Here is a 23,885-nt window from a genome sequence, read left to right as displayed (position 1 = left end):
CTCATTCCGCGAGTGTAGCGTATCGCCTCGTTATCGAGTAATTAACAAGATAGCGCGCCGATTAACAAATTACGTACGCGCGCGGGGTCGTCGGGCGAGACGGTGTCGCCTCGCGCATATTAACACTTTCGAAGAGGCGCAAACCCATGCTGCCTACTCGAGTAGACAGTCACGTACAATATGAAGCATCCTTTTGGAATTAATTCGAAGAAAACGGATGCACGTCAGGATTTTTTCCTCTTCCGTAATGTTTATATGTACTCTTTGGGAGTAGGGAAATATTTGTTCAGTTGTGTTTGTATACGTGATCGAAATGTTCTATTGATTTCGAAGTAATCAGTGCAAATAAATTGTGTCTCTTTCTTCGTAGCGTAAATTTCTCTGGCCCATCACGAGATGATATTTTTAAGGCAAATAAAAGAATTCGTACACGAGCAAAGTCGATCATTCGTGATTGGTTCTTTTAAGCACTCTCCGAGTCACTTTGTTCTCCGACACGACGCGATTAGGCTCCGGCTCGGGCTAGTCGCTCCGAATTAACGTTGGCGTCAATGTACACAATATCCTCCAGGTAGATAAAGCGTATCGGTGGGACGAGCGTGCACCGAAATGCCGATTGGTTAGAGGAAGACACGCGTTGGTCAGCTCGTCGAGCACTCGACGAGTAATTTCACTAACAAAGTAGCGTCAGGTCGTTCAACAATTACGTTCATATTAACTGGGGCGTATCGCGTCGTCTTATCGTTTCCTTGGTCTTGTTTTTTTTCCCTTCTATGTATTTTCTCACGAACTAGAACTCGCGATCATGGCATCGCGGCGTAGATAATAGTACACGTATACACGTGCGTATCATTTTCATGCATACTTTGATCAATGATTTCTCGGATTGTGCCATATTTCGCGTCTCGTGAAGATAAATTTCCATGCCTCGAGTGTCCGGATCATTGGGTAGATAATCTATCCGTACTTTTAATTATTGCCTCATTATCGGTATAGTTCGTGTAAATATTTCCCCAACAATATTCAATGCTTACTTCTTATCAGCAAATATTCTTATAGAAAATACACGCGTTCAATTTCGCGAAGAAAAATTGTTGCTATGCGCAGAAAACTGTCACCTGCGTTTAAACGCGATGAATGTTTTCTTGTAATACGATTTCTTTGGTCAAATATCGTGATTCGAGATGAGATATTAACGTTGCTCGTACATTAGTTTATGAAATATATTCCGCATACGTTTTGCATATGTTTCTCGCATTATCATATGCCACAAATACATAAAATCCACGGTCCAATCGTTATATGTCATAAACGACTCTCGTCGTTAATTATTTATTTACAATTCGATGACTGCGCTATTTCCGCGCGTACAAGTTTCTGTAATACCCGAAGATGATGTCAAATCGTTCATCACTGGATAATTTGTCGTTTTAGATTCAGATTCTCTTACCGATTACTTAAGTTGGAGCTCAAGTTAGAGTGAAACGGAACGAGATTAATTTCTTCTTCCTGTATGAGGTCTCGCGGTATTTTCATAATTACTACGTCGACCGCCGTGTCATGCATATATGTATGCGGTTAATGTATCGATCACCGCAGCGTCATTTCTTTAAAGCAAGTAAAATACGAGCGCGGGAGGGCCTATTATCCGATCCGATAAGGGGATGTATTGTTTGCGGGAATTTTCGAATAGCGAATTATTTTTCTGAGATAGCAATTAAAATATTGGAATAATCGCTGTTTTGAAGTGGATAAAGAATTATTCATAGGAATGTTAAGAAGCGACGATAATCGTTAAAGATAATCGATGCGTAATCGATTGGATGTGTTGGAGTTTTGCGAGAATAAACTAGTATAATTTCAAGGTTTCACTGTGCCTTTGTTCGATTCACGAAGGAACACGCGGTCGAACGCGAACGACATCAAATAAATAGTATTCCACGCGGGTGAAACCGCGATGCACAGCTAGTCCTAAATAAAAATCGAGGATAGTCGACGGTGAGTCCTGAAAATTTAAAAACTCACAAACTCTGAGGAGTAATCGGTCGCCATTGTCCGGAAATGGCAGTCTGCTCGAGGGGTTGTGTTCCTCCAATGAGACACCCCCTTTTACCAGAAGGGTAGTTCTTGGTCGATTGGCTTTGATAGAGGGTCGTCTCTCAGCAGGGCGATTCTCCAGTCGAGTTCGCCCATCGTCGACGAAGGAATGGCGCCGAAAATGTCGCGTCCTCCTGCAATCATAGATTTCTATTAATTTGGGGTATTTCGATAACCAAACATTTTATTTAACGACAGATTTACAAACTTTGCTTTTTCTCGGCAGAGTTTTAAAAATGCGTTTAGCTATGAAAAATGTCTAACCACGTTTTTACACTAGCCTCTGTATCAGTCGCACGCTGGTCTGTAGTTTTTACTATCAATTTAGCCAAATTTTGACGTCGCCAGGATCGCAGTCAACGTGTTAACAATTGTAGCACGGTCCCAAGCGATCGATCGAGGCCCTGAACGTCGTTCCCCGAGTCTTCAACGTCCAGAAAGCGCGGATTCTCAGAGCTGGGTACGTAACAGCCCCTAACATCCCCTAACGAGGCAACCGAGCAGTAGCTCGAGCAAACGTGGCCGGTCTCGCACGCACGCGAGCGACTGTGTGGGTCTTAGATACACTGTAAGGACCCTTAATAACAATGTCGTTTATAGTTAGTACATGGGCGGAGGTTAGTTAGCGAGGATCGCGGATGCTCGTCGGCGAGGGGCAAGAGAACGCTAATAAAACACAATTAGCGAGCTCTACCGGGCCGACCAATCACCGGGTTCCGCGGTCTATCGTGTACGCACGCGTAAAACTCTGGCCACCGGTTATTTATGGCTTTCCCGGCGCGCGTTATTGAGAGGAGGGCATGTTCCTTTCTTTTTCCCAATCAACCTGGTCGTTGTTACGAGCCGACGCCGCCGCCGGGACCTTTCGAACCCTTCCACTCGCGCCGACTGATCGTATTTATCCTGGCCAACGGGCAACGCGATCGCCACACGATCCTAGAGCATACACGCTTTGAGTATACACGCTTTTGGGGGGAAAATTGGGTCTCTAAGCTTTTTTCTGGAGGCCTAAAACAAGTTTTCACGTTGGCATGCATTCCTAGGATATCAAAAAAGTCTTGTACCATCTGTTGCTTAACGATCTCCCCAATTTCTTTGCTCTCGCGCACCCAGCTTGGACGCACCATGCGTCCCTACGACGTCGTAGAAGTCTTGTACTATCCGCTGCTTAACAATCTTCCCAATTTCTTTGCTCTCGAGCACGTAGCTCACGCACCACTCCATCTGTTACTGGAACGAAAACTGCGTCGCTCCATTCGCGACTTTTTCTCCGTTCCTCTTAATCGCGTAAGCACGAATGGCAATTTTCCTCGTTACGGTTTTTCTGGATGACGCGACGAGTCGAATTCGAAGGAGGCGGGACCGTTTCTTCTTTCTTTTCGCCGCGGGACTGGCAGAAGAGTTTAAGAAGAAGGGGAAACCAGCCGCAGAAGGGACGAGGGCGAGTCTTATTACGGCGAGCAGAGTCGCGAGCATGCTGGCGCAATCAAATAAATTAGCCGGAATTACGCGGCTCGCGGAGCGATGCTAGCGTAGGCGCTCGTTCTCGCCACCAATTAGCAGAGCTTTATCCCGCGTATATTTCACCTGGTCCGGTCGCGTATCGCTTTCCAAGAAATTTGTGGCTGCTCTCCGAGTCGCCGCAAACTCGTGATTCCTTCGGCGCTCCTTTGTTCCATTTTACTTTTTCTTTATTTGGAACAACTTTCGCTGATTTTCTTCCCGAAGCTCTCGTTCTCAATTTTTATCCCAATGACTCGACGACGGTTGAACATTTTACATTTCAGGCTTTGAAGATTCATTTTGTAAGTGCGAGACCCTATAGGGCCAATTTTTTGAACAATTGAATAATTATACGACAGTTCACTCACTCTAAGAGGACGCCTCTCCAGGCCCCAACTTGAAGACTTACAGAGGATAGTAGATAGCAGTAGGATAGTAGAACTAATATGTGAGTTATTGCGGGGGTTAAATAAAAAAAAAAAGAAAGAAATACGGAGTAATTCTCCGAGCAGTGCAACAGTGGTCGCGATAAAGAGCAAGATGGCGCCCGAGGGGGTTAATCGAGCAAGTTGGGTCGCGCGCAAACCCGACGTCCATCCGTTCCCCGAGCGTGGACCATTAAAGCGCATTACTCGGCTAATACATGATTGTAAAATAGAACAAGTACGAGGGGAAAGGCGAGGTTTGCCCCATCGTGGCACATCGATCTCGGCTCGGGCCGTTTCAATAGCTCGCGAAAGCGGTTCCGCTCGTGTAATAGGAGTGCTGTAATCGGCTAACGAGCCACGATCCTCGTGGGAGTGAGGATGTGGCAATGGCGGCGTCGTAGGTTCGGGGTATAATAACGGCAACAATATCAAACGACGCGACGCGCCGCGACGCGGATAGGAGCGAACCGAAACGGTTACCGCGTAATTCTTGCGTGACGCGTTATTAGCCGATTGGCTCATTAATCGCTCCGTCGGCCCGAGACAGCCCGAACCCTCCCCTCTTCGTTCCCCGCTACCCTCTCTTCCAGCCGTTTCGATACCGAGTAATTGCTAATCGCTAATTGCGAGCTCAAACACTCCATCCAATTAACCCCTCCCATCGGCTCGATTCCACGCCGATCATGCCAGTGCGCGTACGTCGTCCTCGCCACCTCTCTTCACCTTCGAATTCGCCCTGGCGAGCTCGATCATCGACCGGGCTTTTAACAGCGAAGAATCTAATCGACAGTGATGCTTGATTGTTTGGACAAAAGGGATGAAAGTTACCACTTATCGACTTTTATTTTTGAGTCGGCTTGAGAAATCTGCGAACGCGACGCTGAAGGGGTAACGCCGCTCTAGCGTCTGAAAACAATAGGCGTAACTTCGACGAATAACTTTGAGAGTATCGCGAAAGGAATAGGATTTCAGCGTGATAAAGAAAAGTCCTGTCACCAATTCGTGGGTGACGTGACGTCAACGTGGTAATCGTCTGTAAGCTCAATTATTTTTAAAGCAACCGCCCTGATGTTCCTGTTATATTATTATCATTAAAAATTGTCGAAACTCGACGTTGCCGATGATTCCTACTCGATGTCCTATTAAATTTTGGAATATTGTTACAGTATCATATTTAAAAAATATAAAAAGCTAAAGAGAAGGCCAACCTCCCAAACAAAACCCTCCGATAATTTCCTCGCGCGAGTATCGTCTCTGCCAGGAAGTTCGCCGTTTATTCAACCGGAAAGAACCACGCGCGTATAGAAACGAAAAATAGTACCAGATGCGGAGTTAATTCCTGCCATAGCAATTTCCTCTAGTTGCCCCGACGGAACGTTTATCCCGTTTTTCCGTCCACTATTATAGCTTCTTCGATTTACGCAAGCATCACCTGTTAACTGGACGGGCCTAATCGTTGCTCAAACACCGGCGTCATGTGTCGTGCGGCGAACGGCGTATTCCCTCCTCCGCGGCTCGTTATGTACCCCTGGTTCCTCGTCTCCGCTAATGAAATTTCTTCTCTGCGAGCGTAAACGCGTCCACGAGCGGCCGTGGAGAGACTGAGAGAAGCACGGGTACCCCTTTCGGATCAATTAGGGCTAATAAATGGCGTCCACGGCGGGGTCGTCGTTGCCACGGCGGAGCGGGGCACGGGAACGAAGGGAAATATTATTCCGAGCGGGCCGTCAGGTCTGTGGGTTTATGCTATTAAAAATGTAAATATCTGCCGGCGGCTCGTTACCGGATGTAAATATGTTGGCAGCCCGAAACCAGATGGAGAGGGGTAGATTTCCAGCTCCTTTGTTTCGTTATTTATTGGAATGTGGGCCACGGCTGCGGGGAAACCCACGCTTCCCGCCCCTAACCTCCCAGGAACCATGCGCGTCTCGTTCTCGACCTCTGCCTCTCAAACGTTTTAATCCACACAATTCGCGAATGAATCTTACGAGCATCGTTCGAGCTTTCTTATGTTAGAATTAATTAGAAACGTATTTTTCTGTAGGTGCTTACGATCGTGCTCGAGGATAAAAGCTACCCTTGGAGTGAAATACCGTTTTAGATAATCGCGTGTAAAAAGAATTCACTAAATTGAAACATGGTGAATTCTTCTTACTTGGCAACCCAACGAATTCAAGTGTAACACTCCGAGGATGATTTTAATCAAAGGAATGGTCAGCATCGAATGAGTTAAGCGGGGTCCTCGCGGTCAGATTAAAAACCTAGAAAGCCAGAAACCCACCCGACGCTTTCCTTTTCCCTCTCCCGCCCCGCTTTTCAGTTTGATATATGACTCAATAAAACGAGACCCAAGGCGGACCCCGTGTAAATATCATAAGTAGAATGTTCACCTCGTTAACTCGTGCTCCGTTCGCGGAACGCATCGACATCCAACGATACGAGGGGGAAAAAAAAAGAGAAACGAAACGGAGATAGAGAGGGGAAAAAAGGCAAGGGAGAACGCGAGACAGAGACACACGCGCGTATCGAGTGAAATGCCAATTAGAAATTAATTAATGAAGATGCCGTAAATCATTCGGGGAGAAATAGAGCCTCGCTCCACTGGTTTATTCATAGAACAATAAACTAATGTGGATGGATCGTAAGTCATATTTTATCCGTGGAATTCTACATGTTGGTGCGTTTAATCTAATGGCTATCCAAGTCGTGCAATTTATGCCGTATACGATAATACCGAATAACGCACAAATATTATGTTGCGCTTGTACGACCGATGGGACTTTAACCGTTAGACAAATAAATGATACGTTTGTGTAAAAATAGAGTAATGTTCATTTGTAGGGTAAGTGGACAGAAACAATGGGCGAAAATAAGAATGACGCGTATACGTAATTATTACTGGCTACCTCGATAAATTACCATTATTTTTATCTTTTCTATGGTTCATTTTTACGAAATACAATATAATTTGACTTGCACGTTCACATTGTTACAAATGTTTTCTATCCTTGCGTCGTAGTTATTCAAGTAGTGCCACAATTAGCCTAATCAATGATTAGGTTTTGCTGTTGCAATACTCTATTACCAAAGGATTCTAATTATAGAAGTATTATAGAAAACGAGAGCGACCGCAGCCAGAATTATTTTTAACAAAAAAAAAAAAAAAAAAAACAAAAATTGATTTAATACGTTACACGTGATTTTTAATAAAAATAGCTCCGCAAATGTAGCAGAAGCAGAGTTAATGGAATAATATCCGACAATAAAAGCCTAATAATGTCCCTTCCTGTTCTATGATTACAAGCATTATTATAATAATACCCATCCAATTGCATTCTAAAAGCGACGCAACTCACGTACGTCCAGTAAACGCTGAATCTACCACGTCGCAGTGGAAAAATATATAATGAGAAATTGATTATTCCCAACCGAAGCAATAAATTGCTAAACCGTCTCGCGAGCGTGTAAAAAACGTCAACACGAAGACTACCACGGTGGTCTCTCGGATATACACGTAACTCGGACGCAAATACGCATCGAGACGACTGAAAAGTAACGCTAACCTAGCACAACGAAGCATCATTATGTTGTATCAATCGTTATCAGATCACGGCCGTAGGGCGAGATTGCTTAGATTATCGGCAGGTGAGCGGCATAATGACCGCTAAAATTATACCCGTAATTACGGCCGTCCTAAAAATATGCGAGCCCGTCGAGATCCCTCGTCAATGATACCGCGAGAAGTGTCGTTTCCGAAACACGACATTACTTTGATGATGTTACGGCCTGTCGATTACGCGGCACACGTTCGGAATAAACTCGCTACTTTATTGCGGTTATAAAAATTTAATTTTTATTCCTCTCGCGTGCGAACAACGAAGAGCCAGTTAAAAGCATCTTTCGATAACCCTTTGTTGCGTGATCAGCTAGGTATTTTCTACGACGGGTGCTCGCGTTTCCGAAGCATGAAACTTCCATGAAACTACCGCAAGAGAAGGCATCTTTTTATAAAAACAAGTACGAAGTATTAAAGAATAAAAGTTAGATGGTTATCTCTTCATTTATTGGTAGTGTTTGCGAAGCATAGAACTTCGATAAAAGCACCACAAAAGCAGATATCTTTTTATAACGACGAGTACGAGTCCGTGGAAACTGTTGGAAAATAAAAGCGAGTTCCTTTTTCGGTCGGTGGTAATTACCGAACGCGCGCGCGGGAAGCGTGCGCGGATCGATTTTCAGGGTTCAACTTTTTGCGACCGGTGGACACGCTTCGACAGATCCGACAGATTGTTGGCGCTTCTTTTACCGTATTTGCTCCAAGTCGAGGGATCGGATCAGCTTCTTCTGTCGGATTCAATCACCTCTCATCCGGTCGCGGACGGTTTTGCATTCTTACGAACCGTCTCTCCGAGCGTGTCGCATTTTTATCTCGCGAAGAAGAAGGGTTTTTTTTTTTTTTAATGGTCTTGGTCCACGAGACACGACGAGCCGTTCTCCGACGCGGACATGTTCCGCGACACGTCGGCCCATTAGACCCGCTTTACCGCGTAGATAAATTGAACTAAAGAAATGCCCTAATTTATGGCCTTAAGAACGTAAATGGTCGTTACCGCGATCGCGATAGCTTCGCTACAACGTTGCTGACATATGTTGTCCCGAGCGCTCGGTTAATTCGCGTCTGGTATCTGATTGCGCATGAAACGCTCGGGCTTATCCGCGCGACGCCATCGTTTCGGAGCGTCCCGATGAATCGGGGCTAATAGAGACGGAATCGATTCACGCTCGTGAACCGATTTTCGTCGCGCCTGCGAGGCCGATTCGATTCGATTCGTCGAGTAATCCTGCGGACAATAGACCGACGCACAGGTGCGTTCGCTCGCTGAAAGCCACCGTAGCAAGGCGACGCTCTCTATCAACGCTCTTCGGCAGCCTCCAAGTTTTTTAAGCGAGACATTGTAGATGGCCAGGGGGTTGTGAAATCATTTTTTTTTTTTTTGGGGTACGAGATTGCAAGTCACCTCAGGGTATGAAATGCTCGATAGGATATAGCAGTTAGCTCTCTTGACGTTTGGAAGAATGGACACCGCGCTTTTATATGGCTTAATGGGGTTAGTGTGTTCTATTCGAGGGAGTGTTCTGGTTTGCGTTTAAGGGGCTTGGAACATTTTTTTTTTTTTTTTTTTTTTTTTGAAACGCGTAGGTTATATCCAAATTGAGCATTACAGGTAGAGGCAGTGACAAATCTACTACATTCGAAGAAATCTTCAATGAAAGAAATATAATTGAGTGGCTTTATCGTTACTCAATCTTACGCAATTGGCTCCGTTTCGACATTCCTTTTCATTTCGTGAAAAAAAATCATTCTATCATCCAAACCAGAGCACTCCCTTAAATTGAGCACATATCCAGCCTTCGTCTTTTACTTCGTTGCTTCTTTCTTGAAGCTTCTAAATTTGAAGGAACTTATTTTCGAATCCCCCTCGCTCCTTTTCCATTCGCGCTGCAGTCGATCCGCGTCGACCATAGCCTACGTTAACTGTTCTTTGTCGTCGTTCGTCACCGTGCTCGTCATTAGTTCCGCACCACGGACGAAGTCTCCGCTAGGTTTTCTCAGCTAGTTCTCCTCGGAGAAAGGACGAAGAGAAACGGACCGAAGGGTTCGGCTCCGAGAACTCGACCGAGCGTTCACTCGAGAATGAAATTATCTTCTAACGGGCGACAGACGTCGCGCAAACCACGCATTTTCCGGTGAACGACTTTTCCGCGATCGCTTCCGTGATTGCTTCTCGCTCCACCGAGGATTTATTGAATTAAGATTTCATGGCGGTCGCGCGTTCACGCTCGTCGAGCAACCAGAAGAACGCGAAACTCTTCTGTTATCGATTTCGATCCAACTCAAAGACAACCTTCTTCTCGCAGGACGCAATTATTGTATAAGGAGGGATCTACATTTATTTATTAAAGAAATCTTCAAATATTAATCTACGAAATAATTTCAATCATTTTCTGACGCTTTATGCCAGCGTGAAGGCAGTTGTTTGATTCCCTTTTTAAAAAAAGTCCTTTTTCCATTGAAAAACTTTTCCAAGTCGAAGGCATCTTGATTACTTTCCGGTCCCCTTGATATTTACATCTTGTGAGCGATAAGTTTGACAGTCGAAAGTGACATTACGTGTGGTTTACTTTTAGATTATCTACCTATTTTATTCTTCTATAATAGAATATAGAACCTTCGGTATAATGTTGAAAATAAATTATCGCACAAAGGTAACGTTCTAGATTTAACTTCAACTCACGAAACAATTCAAATTTTCACGAGGCCTTCAAATAATATTGTTATTTTAGATACGATCACGCCTTGGACTCGCGTGTATCCTGGTTAAAGGAATTGAATATTCAGGAGTCGAATATGAGAACGATTCGTGTCCTCGGAAAGGGTGAATTTTCTGAAATTTACGGAGGATCGAGCATCCATAAGAATTTGTATGTTTTGAGTGATTCAAGGAGCGAATGACAATTCCGAGAATCCATTAGGAAACACGAGTTTAACACGATCGTCGATTTGAGAGCGCACGGGGCCCGACCCCCGGGAGAAGATGCCAGGAATGCCGATCGTTCGTCGGTGGCAGGACAAGCATTCCTGGGGACGGTGGCCAGCGAGCAAAGTGTTTTCCGTAAATTCGGTTAAGATAGGAGTGGCCCACCACGAAGCCTGGCTATTCGAACTCGATAACGCCTCTCCAGGGCACCCAAGCTTCGTACCCTCGTCGATCTAAACAGGACTGATCCCCCAAAGCGTGCAAATCTCGCGAACCATGCTCTTGCGCCGATTCATCGCGATAGACTCCACTTATCGAAACAACGTTGAAATAATTTTCCTAATTTCTTTAATTAATTTCTAAGGTTTTAATTTAGAAAGCATTTAAATAAAAATGTAGGATAGACAGGTGCGCAGACGAATAGTCGACGAACGTTTTGCCCTAAACAATCATCGCGACTACAATTGCGCTATTGTTTGGGAGATGCGCTTCGTTGTCTGCTCGCGATCACCTGCAGACCCGCATTAAGCATTGAGTCACGTGGCGTGGCAAAGCCATTAGGTGGCACGGCCCTGATCGGTTAAGAGCAGCCACCCTTTCCTCCATTCTTTTTCTCTCCTTTTCCTATCAAGGTATGTTCGCTATCTGTCGGACGGGTGCACGCACCAGCAATGAAGAGGCACTTACGATTAGACCTTTCGAAGGTCCACTTACGCGATGGTCCACTAAAAGTTGGCGGTGCCCGTAAATCGACCCGAACGCGAGCATTTCCACGGAGAATTTTTCTGTCTGGACGTCTCGGCGACAACAGAAAGATAACTGCACTTTCTTCGCGACTCCTTGGCCGTCGAACACGACGTTAGAAACACGTTCGATCTACCACGCGTCGGACGTTACGCGAAACTTTTATTTCAATTAAATTTCCGAGGATGGAACGCAAGGTGTATTTGCTTGGGTGTTCGAAGAAAATTGCGATCCGAATTATAAAATAAAATCGTGTTCGACGTTGTAGGAGGGAGAGCCCTTCTTTCGGCCCTGCTTCCGTCACATCGACATCATCAGTTTTTTACTGACCGGAGCTGTCTCCTTATTACACCGTCAGAAAAAGGAATTTTTTAAATCCGCGATTACGATCTAAACTCTAAACCGTAAATAAATGGAGCTGCCTCCTTATTGCAGCACACCCCTCGATTAACACTTACGACGAGGACGAGCATGGAGAGTCAGGGCAACACCGGTAACGCGATTAATCATTTTCGTCAGTAACCACGTTGGTAGTTGGAAAACAAACGTGGGTCGTTTACCTGCGAATCGGTCGCGAGGCGATTGCAGCACTTTGGCCGAGGGGAGGGGGTCGAGAACACGGTTTGATTTATATTCATTTTAGTGGACAATCGCACTTGACGAGAACCGTGGATCACCGCGGTTGTTTCGCCCGTATATTAAGATTCCTAATGACGATATCGTGGAAGCCAGTTAATACGGTCGTGTCTATACGCGGCACGCTGCTTAATGGATTCTCCGAATTTAGCTCGCATGATTAATTTCGCATCGACGGGACCGCCAGGAAATCGAGAAACGACATCACCTCCTCGCCAATTGCCCGCGCTTATCGTACAACCTTTCAAGATCATTCTCCTACCTAAACGACACCTTATTAATATCATCCGGGAGCGAGGAAAGCGCAAATTTCTGATTCCTTAATTTCGCGGGTACGATTTAAAGGCATCCAAGTCGATTTCAACCGTCGCATTCCGACATTGATTGAAGTTAATTTGCTGCAAATAAATTGCGTTCTGGCATCAATTCTGCCCTTACGCAAAAATAATTACCAAGAAATAAGAGCATGAAAATTACTGTACGTTATCCCCCGTTGCAACTTTCCATCGAAGCTTACTTCGAAGCGTCTGAAAATCGTTTCGAAATTGAAAATAATTAGAGTCCGAGAGCTGTGACCCGCAGCCAAGTGGGTTCCCATTTAAAGGAGTGGCTCGCGAGGGAAAAGAAGACGAAACGAGAGGAAGACGAGGCTGAAGGGTAAGCAGAGGTATCGCGTGCGGGATAATCAACGCGGGGCAACATTAATTATCGTTATCAGAGTCCCCGGTCTGAAGCGTCGAACAACGAGAGAACGCAAACGTGCACGAGCGAGCAAACGGGGTTCGTGTGAGTTACGCAGTCCCGAGCAGGGCTCAAAGGGACCCGCCACCCTTTGCACAGGCTAATCCACTCACTACCGCGGATGCGTGTAGCTAGCGATGGAAATGAGACACTCGCAACCATCTTCGGCTCGATAAGAAACGTGGAACTGTTCGCGAAAAACAAAAAAAAAAAAAAAAAAAAAAAGAAATATACACGTCGAATTGAGACAATTGCTAGATCGAGGAAATTTTGTTAAGAGGAAATTATTTACAACGTCGCTGAATTTTTTAGTTCCCTCCACGCGAGATGTAAGTAACCAGTAATACGGTAATATAATTTATTAAGTATCCTCGCCCAGGTAAATATAATTTATGATAAATAGACGGTGAACTGCGCGCATTTATTGTGTATGCTAATAGGTGAGAACGTGTGCGAAATATATTTCACGTATTAACGTAACGATATTAATATCTTGTTTTGCATAATTGTTTACGAATACGTTTAACATACGTTTAATTTCGCATGCGCCAGAAACGCATGAAATCCGCAATCTAACTACGAGGAAACGAAGCAGCTCGATCGATTAATATATATATATATATATATATATATATATATATATATATATATATATAAAGTTAGAGTTATATATATATATAAAGTTAGAGTTGTAAAATAAGGTTAGACATCTTAAAACAGGTACGTTAAGTAGAATTATATTACGCATAATTCAAATAACACGTGTCCATAATTATGAAAGTGGTCTAAGTCATACATATCTTGAAGAAAAATTACATTGAATTAATTTGGTTTAAAATAATGTGGTGTGAAATAACTGGTAAACTTATTTTTTTGACATTTTGACTTAGACCGTGTTTATAATTATGGGCTCATATGTTCCCGATTGAAATCTCAGACAACGTCCTGTACCCTAAACCTTATCGCGTGTTGCACGGTGAATTTTATTGTATTAATCGTATGAATATTCTTATTAACTCCAACCATGTTCGTCGTTAACTTCGCGAGTCCGTAGTAACTCAACTGAATTTCAACGGTGAATTTCAACTATCCTTCCTGCATTAAATTAAAAAAACTCAAATGATTCCGATACATGTCGCGAAAGCTCGGACACGAAGACCTCGAGATTAGCGAGGAGAATCAAAGGATGTCTCAGTCACGTTTAAAAAATAACTATAAGCATACCTGTCTGCGCGATCGCGAAACCCATGCATCTGTATGCAGGTAGATCTTCCAGCGGATACGCTCGCGAGTCTATTTACCGAATAGGCATTCGTTTTGCGTCGAGGACAGGCGGGCCCTGGATAATCGTCCGACGAATGCAAACTAATTACCGATAACTGCACGAATGTCGCGGGGACACGTCGGGGAAAAATGGAAGATTCATCGCGCTGATTAGACTCCGTCATTACTCGAATACCCCGAGCCAGTGGAAGGCCCAATAAAACGCTTAATTATCGCTCAACCGCGGGAACGTTTCGCGAGCGTCTCGCGTGTATTTCATCCGTTTAACGAAAGAAGAGTCAACGTCAATTTTTACAACGCGGTTTAATGCGACGTACGCTCGTGTGCTTTTCGAAGCCAATCAGAACCGTCGCTTTAACGAGGCGAGGACCTAGCCCCGACTCTGCACACAACCGGACGACTTCCTTCGACGCTGGCGTGCAACGCGCTGTCTAGATCAGAGATTTCTATGAGAATCGGGTCGAGTTGCGTGGCGACCGTCGGAAAAAATTGCAGAAGACAAAAAGTTGCGCGGATATCCGACCACGGTGCCCGGATAACTGGGTTGGACGAAATTCAGCGACGGGGAATCGGTATCGAGACTTAATTTCAGTGGCAGTTTTAGTTGCAGTTTTGGGATGTGACGCGGCCGAATAAACCAAAGCACCGTGGTAACGATAACGATAAATGGCGCTTTGTTAAGCAAAAATTATTGGATTGTAAGAATTCGCCGATCGGCATTCTTTTGACGGCAGACGAGCACTGTCGGTCTTTTATTTAACAGAGCGCCATCGACAACCGTTAACGAACGGTCAGTTGCCCGGCGGATGTGGAAGTCGGTCAAATAAAGTAATTTTTAGTAGAGATTATACTAATCCTTAGCTAATCCTCTCACAGGATAGTGGTACCAGTATATGTGCGTGACGACTGTCCTTCTGGTTTACACGTAAGCCAAACGTTTCGTTATTTCTCCCCCTGATCCGAGGTTCTGGCAACCGTCGCTTTTATCGATTTGTTTATGCCTCTGACCGATCCAAGGTTCTTGCGATTTTAGCGTTAAAGAGGCCAAATTTCGATCCCGAAGCTGCAAGTTTTTCCACCGCTCCCCACTCGAATTGACCCGACTGCGAAGGAACTCGATTCGCGGCTGTCGATCGATTGCGACGATTATCGTGCCAATCATTGACAAAAACCTGTAGATCGGCGTCGACGAGTCGGGGTATGTCGGCTCGTGGCGCAGGAATTCTGAAATATCTAACCGATGCTCGGCCGCTGTAATTGCTCGTAATTGATCGTTCGATCGGATTCCCGATACTTCGGTCACTGGTCGCGTAATCGTTGCGAGAAAATAAATGCGCCGCGTTAGTCTGCTAAACTCTAACTGGTACCAAGTCGCAGCCATCGCAATGTTAACGGCTACAAAAAAAAAAAAAAAAAAAAAAATTGTTCGACTCACATCGAAGTCCAGAGAAGAATCATTTGCCACGGATCGAGTATTTTTCAGCCGAAGGAGCTTGGAGAAAAGCGTGCAAGAGGCGACGGGGTTTCGAAGAGAGAAACGGTGAATCATTATGAAATTATCGAATCCATTTGGGTGTTTAAGTGGTCCCCGAGGAGAGAATAACTGGATCTGGTCCTTGGAGGCGTAGGAAGAGGCTTATCGTTAAAAAGAAAATGAGTCGAATGGCCGACGATACCGCGGAGCCAGCCTCCGTGGAGTAAACACACCGAAAGAAAAGTCTCTCTTCACGAAATTTCACGATGCGGTAATAAAAGTTGCTCGTGGCATCCTCGACGGCATTCCTCGGTATTATTGTAACCGCATACCTCGCGGCGAACGTATAATAATCGGTTAATAATCGAGGAATAGTATTTTCTATCAAATTTAGCGAGGAGGCTCGTTATCAATAAGACGCGTTACGAGTTAGCCGTTAGCGGTGGCTTGTCGTATCGTAAAAGCAAACTGCAGCTTCGGTTACACGTGTTTCCCCGAAGCTATAGATAAAGTAAAAGGCCATAAAATACTCGGCGTTTCGATTAACGAAAGGCGTAGATAAAATGTGGGAGCTCGGTGAATGGAGCGGGGCGGTGGCCAAGGTGCGCGCACCCATGTGGTGCATGCGTGTACCGGGTGCGCACACCACCGCGCTCCCGTAAATCGATGAATGCCCGGGCAAATCAAAGTGTCGCATAATTACACCGATATACACGCCGGCTAATAATTACAAAACGCGCGACCGAGGAGGAACGACGCGCAATTAGGAAGTATTACAAGTTTTACGAGTGCATATATAATTCAGATATTGCACGCCGCGGAATGAGCCGTTCACCTCCGCGTTCCTTTTATTCTTTCCTTTTATTTCCAATTTTCTACCCCCCCCCCCTCTCCCTTTCTCGTCGCGTTTGTCCATCGTGGCCATGTTTAAACCGCGATATCGTCCCAGCGGCCTTAAGGATTTTTATCGAGACGCAGCTGTATTTTTCCCAATCTTCGCGTAAATACTAATGTATTTACGATCTCTTCGGTCGTAACCACTTTTTTCATCAGTTAAGTTTATTGCACACGCCTGGCCGGGAATCGCCTCACCCAGAGTAATATAAGTCGAACGTTTTCGTATCTATTTTCCTCCAAAGAACGAGTTAATTAAACTCCAGTCCGGTATACGAAGAGAGAGAGAGAGAGAGAGAGAGAGAGGGGATGGGCAGGGTTCGCAAATGTTATAAAACGAGCGACGGCGGTGCCTAAAATCAATGAAAAATGGATGGATCGTATACCATGCGGAGGGAGCCTAACGGGCCTCTCGAGGACTCGATTACTACCTTCTTTTCACATGCCGCAGAAAGAGTATTGTCCGTTGCTGGATTGTTGACGAGGCAGCTCAATTGGCTGTCGGGTAACGGCGACACCTCTAACCGCACGGATTTTCGGTATTGGCCGAGGAAAACGCTACCGTGTGACTGAAGGCCGTGAACAAGATAGAGCGAGAGAGCAATAATAACTATTGGAGTAACGTTAATCCTCGAACACCGAACGCCAACCATCCAGCAAGGGACAATACCACAATTTTGCGAACGATGAAACGTTGACTATCATACTAGGTTTCCATTCCTAGAGATGTTCCATTGTACAGATCGCAGAGTTAGGTTTCACCTTGTATATTCTATTGTCAACGTGCTTCCATCGATAACTCCGCGGAGTTACGCTAACAACTAGTCGACGATTATCCCCGCATGATCTTCGACTTCTGTCGTTAGCTTAATCCGCTCTATCGCGTCCCGCCTGATTCCCTTCGAACAATTTTCCCTCCTAGCGTGGAGAACGTCGATCGACCGATCGATGGGTGCCCCGCTGGCAACGAGACCCTTTTCCATCGCGTGATCGACGAACGTTAGACAGGTGCTCGTTGTCGCTGTCGCGTTGTTTTGGAAACAACTTTACCAACGAAACTATACACCCTTGTTGTCAAACGGAAACCTTGAAACGATCCTGAAACGCTACTTGTAGACATTTTTCTCTCAAGATATATCAATCATTCCCGTCGATCGGATTCCGAGAATTTATAACCGCTTCCTGTCCTCCGTCGATAACATTGAGCGTCGTCGATTCCGCGAATTCGATTCGGATAAGTCGATATCGGAACGAGGTAAACTAAACAAGCTTCCGCAATCGCGTCGAATCGCGGTCGCGTGCTTTATTTCATTTCGTTTAACATCAATGTAATGCGGCTCGGTACGATTCCATTGTATGTTTTTCTAATGCATTCGAGGCACGAGAGTGCCGCGCAAAAATGTCGATCCTTTTACGCGATAAAGCCTGGGTAACGTCTGGCGGCCAACGAATAAATTTAATCGCCCCGACGCCGTTAATTAAGAATATCACTACAAAGCTTGACGAGGTGCGGGCTGTTAGCGAAAAGAATTTAATATCTTCATTATGATTAATCGGCGATTCATCTAGAGATAGATCTTGTTCCACTGCTTGCACGCGAAACCGTTCGTACGTGGAAAAGTCGGACGGGGTTCTGTTTCGGATTCATCCAACGGGTGTTCAATAATTCATATCGAAGCTTGGGGTCTCGCAGGTTAAAGAGAAGTTCAACGATGCTAAAATGGGGCGATTTTTCAAAGACAGAAATTGCTTTATACACCAGAAGCGTTCAACTTTACATAGACATCATGTTTGAACCATTGGATTTCCAACATCAAAACTCAGATTTATGAATTCCAGGCATCAAAAGCTAAGAAATGGTAAAAAGACAAGTCAATAACTTTTAGTGGCCCGAGGTAAAGTTTAACCCCCTAACGAGTTACAACACAGAAAACTGTTAAAGGTTTTAGAGATTTCCGCCAATCGAAAATTGACTGAATAGAATCAGTCCAAGTTCGAACCCCGCCTACTCGTTTATTTCTGTAAAGAACTGCCAACGACAATTCCAAGTTCTTGATTTACTCCACCAGGGGAATTCCCCGCGCAACCAGATCCCGATCGTCGAGGCTTCGGTCGCGAAAGCTCAGACGCGATAAAAAGCACGCTAGAATCGCGACTAGAAGAGATAATGTCCGGGGGGACGCCGGTATAATTCAATTCGTGGAGGAGCCGGGGCAACGGGGTTGTAAGGTACACGCTCGAACAAGTGGAGCCAAATGAGATCCAGTTAAATTTGAGTTTAGTAAGTTAGCGCAAAGTTGGCGGAACTCCGTGGCCCGTCACGCGGGGCACCGAGCACCGAGCAGACGGCGATAGCGTACACGCGGTGTAATTGCAATTAGCATATATCACATTGGCGTGGCACGAGGGGCGGGGAGCGGCGGCGGGCCGCTCGGTTCGTGGACGCACGCGAGCACCCCAATGGCGTAACCGCGGACAATTTTACGCTTTCGAGGGGTATTTACGCGAAAATTGATGTCAGTTCGGGTCGAACGGGGCGCAATAAACGCGCCCGAGTCGAAAGCAATCGTCCAAGGGGAAAAAAATGCTCGTTAATCGCCGCGGTTTTAACGAGTCAATCTTCCCCACCGCGGCTCGTGGAATCCTTTAATCGCGAAAACGACCGTGTTAAACGTCTTCATCGCGATTGATCGCGTCCTGGGGCCAGAGGGATCGTAATTCGAATCCCGTTCAAGTCCCGGATCTCTCTTCCTTAATTATCAATTTACTCGAAAACGCGACGACATGCAAATAAAGAAAACGAGATCGCGACGTTAAAAGCAAGAAACGTTTCCAGGGAGATAATTACCGCCGGGACGAAATATAATCGTGCCGTCGTCGCGTAAATTCATGCCGACCATCCGATAATAAATTTTCTCCGTTCCGTGGAACCCGCGGCCGTGTGCGTTTTCGAAGACGGATGGGCATCTGGTGGCCAGTGGCGGCTCGTTACGTCTCGGAGGAGATCGACGGGGCAACGCGATACGTAACATTTATTTACACGATTCCGCTATCCACCGCGAGTATTTACTATCTCCGGCGATTCGCTATCTGAACGCGTTTCCCTTATCGTCTAAAATTTGCAGAGCTAACCGACGACTCCGACCGAATACAAACACGCGATGGTGGCACGTTTCGGACGGAGAACGTGGAAGTGGCAAGGGGAAAGCAAATTGTACTATTACGATAAGGTTATTCCAAGTACACCGAGGTCGAAGGAGAAGGGAAAGATAGAGGTGTCCTCCTCGCTATAATCTCTCTCTGTATCTTTAAAAATTAGAGTTCGACCGTGCGAGATAGTCCACGTAAATTGTTCCGAATAACAGGAGGGGTTAGCAACATCCCTCAAAAGCTCGCCAAAGTGGCGGTTCGTCATCAGGAGTCGCTATCAGCGCAGAACTGCAAAGCCGTGGAACTAATTTATGGCGAGGTGACTTGATTAGCGCGAAGTTGCGCGTTGCGGCGAGAATTCTCGCGTGCCCGACGTGAAACGTCTCGGGTGACGTTTTACGGGGTCAGTAACATTGTTGCTCGCCCCGTTCCGAGATCGTTCTCCTTTCAAGCCTAAGAAAAAATCCGCTGGCCAGTTAAGGAGCGAAAAGAGCGAAGGAAGGAGGGTCGAAGACGGACAGGGCATCGCTACTTCGCGCGACAGTGTGCGAAAGATCTGCTTATCGTGGCAACACTGTATGCTAACCGAGCCGCCATCTTCGATGGCAATTACAATTAACAGCAAAACGGGGATGTCGTAAAATGCAATTAAATATTATTACCTTTCCTCTAATGGTCGCCGGAGCCGTGAACGCAAGCCATATGTTTCCTCTGGACGTATTGGCACACACACGTACACACCTGCAAGGCTGTGTGCGTTCTTATTAACAATCCGTTTACTAGCGGCGACGTGGGTCGGCACACGTCGTCTAGATCGCCGTTCTCCGAAGGGATCATCGTTGTTTGGCTTTCAGCACGGTTGGAGCCGCAGAGAATGGTAATTCCGGATGAATTACTGAAAAATAAAAACAAACGATTCTCTCAGCCACTCGTCCTGGACGCAGGAACGTTGAGCTGTTGGAAAGGAGATGGACAGTTTACTTGTATTTTTAACCGACTTCGAAAAGGAGGAGGTTACTCGATTCCGACATGTACTTTCTCTTTTTTTTTTATGATTGAAAATCATTTACAAATGGTACGAGTGCATATCTGAAAAAAGTCATGCTGACGTAACGCTTGATGAGTTGCGAAGGAAGACGATCGATTTTTCGAACAGTCGATAGTATGGGTGCATGTCTGAAAATTAAAATTTTATTCTAACATCTTTATTCACATCAAGCTTTACATGTCACTGTGACATTTTTCAGCCTCCCCCGTTGACCCTATGGTGAATCCGGCACTGACTGCGCGTCCGCTTTTCTTTTTTTAAGTAGAAAGTTGCGCGAAATTAAAATCGTGGAAAGTAAATACTACGCGCGCGCGTTTCTCTAATTTTGCTGGCGGTCGGTCGGCTAGGTACAATGGACGAGAACGGCAAACAGGAAAAGAGAAAAGTGGAAGTCGCGGCCGATGACGACGATCTGGCGAGTAAGCGTGAAGCGTTGCGCGCTGTCGTCACGCCGCTAATTATCAGGACCGCATCGTCGATTCAAAACTATTGTATGCAAAAACAAGGAGTTTGAGATCTCGAATAGCAAAAGTGGTGACAGAAAATAGTAGAGAAACGATCGTTCTATTATCCAAAAACTCAGCTATCCGAACTGTCCGTTCCACTGTCTTTCTTTCGACGAGCTAGGAAGGCTCGATTAATTGCTACTCCTACGTTACCAAAAAGGGAAGAAGAGATGACGCGGTTGGACGTCACGCTTTCTTCCCCGCGTCCCTTGCAGAGGTATTTACGAAAGAACGTAGGGGCACGTCGAATCGACGTCACCGGCCACGTTAACGTCTTCACTTTTGTTCCCGGGTGGAGGCCCGTGTGGATCCACGGACAATGATGATCGCTCGATCGTTTTCGTGACCGAGGGACACTCGTCAGGACGCGATGAAAGATCCCCTATCGGCTTGTAACTCGCTCGAAAATTCACGCTATTAACGAGTTTGCTCTTTCTCCGCCTTTTTTACGTCCCATCGGCGCCTTTTTCGGGAAGATCGATTAAATTTCGAACGAGATTTATCGCTTCGTCGCCTCGAGAGACGGGAGCCTCGTTTGCCGACACGTTTTTAAGCGGATCCAACCCATTTTTCGGGATGGAAAAGGTAATCTCCTTTTTCAAGTATATTCCGAAAATATATAAGGATTTAAGAACATGTTGGCACAGTGTTAAGACAAGAGCCACAACAGTGCTCGAGTTACGAGAGACGAGAACGTCCTGCTCGTTTTGCAGCCTGATCCCAGTCTTAAAAATAAGGATGCTACAATTTCCTTGAAGATGGTTCTTTTAAAACCCTATAATTTCGTAGTGAACCCGCGAAAAGGGAAATTAAAGCAAATTTATTAAAATACAGCCCATAAAACGGCAAAGTTGCTCGAATCTCGAACTCTTTCATTTTTTTCCGAGTTTCATCTCCGAGTTTCAAGATACATACTAACGCCTTATGAAAAGGAAAACCATGTTCATGGACTCATTTCCCTGAAGTTAATTCTTCGTTACGCTTGTCTTCTGTCCCTTAACGAAATAATCGGTCGAAAGAGAACCGTGCCAAAAGGACTCTTGTTCTTTGATCTCCGCGGCCCCGGTGGGCGGGGGAATGATAATCGTAATCCAATAACGAAACAAACGCTTGATAGCCTTTTCACGTGCAGAAAAACGATTCGACCGTGGGAGGTGGGGGGGGGGGGGGCGTAAAGCAACGGTGACGTTATCGTTCGCGCCGATCGAGCACGAAGAAATTCAGAAAACCGGGAGACGGGCGCACGTTTATTTCAGCGAGCTGCCAGCCACCACCTCGTTGATTCCCTCGACTATATTAGAACCGAGGCTTCGATTCCGTGACGCGCGCCAATTTCCGGTACCGCTCTGCTACCATGTTAACCGCGCGAGGAACGGAACGAATACGCGGCCACCGTTCTCTACGACCCGCGGCTAGGCGAACTTTTATTCGTGCAAAAGATGACGAATGAAAACGGTGATTTATTCTCGTCGTTTACTCCATCGAGCAGCTAGCAAACCATTCTCTCGACGTGGAACGCGATTTCATTTTATTATAGGCGGATTCGAGTCGTTCGTTGAACGGGTAACTGGATCGAAATGTGGTCTGTTCGTATTCGTTAAGGACGGACAAGCTTGCTTGCAGTCGCTCCCATTATATGGATCACAAGGATAATTATTTTGCACGTAACCTTTTGTCGTAACATTTGTAGATTCTAATGACGAAATAAAACTATAGAGTCCAAACGTATAATAAATGACACGAGACTGCAATATGACTATTCTCCAACTTCATTCGCTATTTGGAATTTTGCTCGCAGTTACTCCAATTATACGGATCACAAGGATAATTATTTTGCACATAACCTTTTGTCATAACATTTGTAGATTCTAATGACGACATACAACCATAGAGTCCAAACATATAATAAATGACACGAGACTGCAATATGACCATTCTCCAACTTCGTTCGCTATTTGGAATTTTTATCTGCGTAAGAAATTGGCTCCCGCCTCCCGTTTCCTTTCCCCTCCCCCTCCAATTTCCGCTCGGTACTCGCATTTCCCTCGATGATTCTGCGAGAGAGGCTGGGACCGATGGGAGAACGGTGCAAGAGCAGAGGTGGAGGAAAAAGAAAAGGCGAAGCTGGCCCAGCTGGGACGCAAGGAGAAGGAAAGGGCAGAGATGCTGAACAGTGCTCATTGGACGGTTGCATTTTATGCGCTGGACCGGCCCCTCCTGTAATTGGTCGCCACTCAATTGCCGCTCATTAGGTAACTGCCCGTTTTTTGCGCCGACTGTGACTACGCCACCAGCAATAAACCTCCGAGAGAAAAAAGTTTATCCCCTTTCCCGCTGACCTCTGTCGTCCCTCTATCTCTGCTCTATAATAAGACGCTTCCCTACAGTATCGGGCTTCGACGAACCCCTCAACTAGTCGTTGCTATCGAGTCCAACAGAAAGTTCTTGCGTATTTCCAGGACATGTCACTCCTATAATCAGTGGCGGAGCTAGTCTCGCAAGACCTTGAGAATAAATGCTTCGAGGGACGTCAACGTTTTCAGAAAAGGGACATTTGATTAGCCATCAACGATTCATCAACTATCTCATTCCTGATTCTATAAAAAAAAAAAAATGTTTAGACCTACACTTTTTCCTATAAAGCTAGCGAGTTCTATTTCCTATTTATCTAAAATCCAAATCAGACCCAAGTAACAACTACCGACGTCTAGAATCAGTCTACAACCGAGTCTAATTCTTAACCCTTTTTCCCTTCCACAATTCTTAGCAGAACCAATCCCTCCTTCGCCCCACCAATGCTGGAAGTCCTAAAAACGAAGGATAATCGCCGAAGGGATTAAT

At 45.5% G+C, this 23,885-nt stretch overlaps 1 protein-coding gene across 3 annotated transcripts in view; it reads left to right on the top strand.

The window, feature by feature from the left end:
• LOC128890999 (homeobox protein aristaless-like) overlaps positions 1 to 23,885 on the top strand; it is a 121,412-nt gene that overhangs the window by 5,793 nt on the left and 91,734 nt on the right. The window lies entirely within an intron of this gene.

Source organism: Hylaeus anthracinus, unplaced genomic scaffold (assembly GCF_026225885.1).
Source record: "Hylaeus anthracinus isolate JK02 unplaced genomic scaffold, UHH_iyHylAnth1.0_haploid 12001, whole genome shotgun sequence".
Classification (NCBI taxonomy): domain Eukaryota; kingdom Metazoa; phylum Arthropoda; class Insecta; order Hymenoptera; family Colletidae; genus Hylaeus; species Hylaeus anthracinus.
Note: the sequence above shows the minus strand (reverse complement) of the source record. Positions and strands in the feature narration are given on the sequence as shown.